This window comes from Myotis davidii, unplaced genomic scaffold (genome assembly GCF_000327345.1).
Source record: "Myotis davidii unplaced genomic scaffold, ASM32734v1 scaffold78, whole genome shotgun sequence".
Lineage (NCBI taxonomy): Eukaryota > Metazoa > Chordata > Mammalia > Chiroptera > Vespertilionidae > Myotis > Myotis davidii.
Genome location: NW_006290305.1, coordinates 3061587 through 3061891, shown reverse-complemented (window position 1 = coordinate 3061891; position 305 = coordinate 3061587). Strand labels below are relative to the sequence as shown.

Here is a 305-nt window from a genome sequence, read left to right as displayed (position 1 = left end):
AAGGCGGAAAGACCCGCCCCGGCACCCACGTTCTGGGACTGGGGCTCCGGACCCCCTGGCCTTGCAGACAGAGCGGGCTGGCCGGCGACCCCGGGAAGGGCAGCGCAGTCCGGGCTCCCCTGGCAGCTCCAGCGATAGATCCAAAGAAAAACAGCGCACACACGCGGCTGCTCCTTCCTCAGGACTGGTCCCCGCGGCCATCCTCACATGCCTGCTAGGCTGAGGCCTGAGTCCCGCCGCTCCTCCGAACCCCGGGGAAGTCGCTGCAAACGGGTGCAGGCCGGGGACAAGAGCCACCCCCGGAA

General features: G+C 69.2%; 1 protein-coding gene across 1 annotated transcript in view; it reads right to left on the bottom strand.

Annotated features, from left to right (window-relative positions):
• Positions 1–299, bottom strand: part of MPPE1 (metallophosphoesterase 1) — a 25136-nt gene extending 24837 nt beyond the window's left edge. The window contains exon 1 of the mRNA XM_015563587.1: positions 162–299. The gene's annotated coding sequence lies outside the window, so the exon portion shown is untranslated. The remainder of the gene's footprint in view (positions 1–161) is intronic.
• Positions 300–305: the final 6 nt, after the last annotated feature.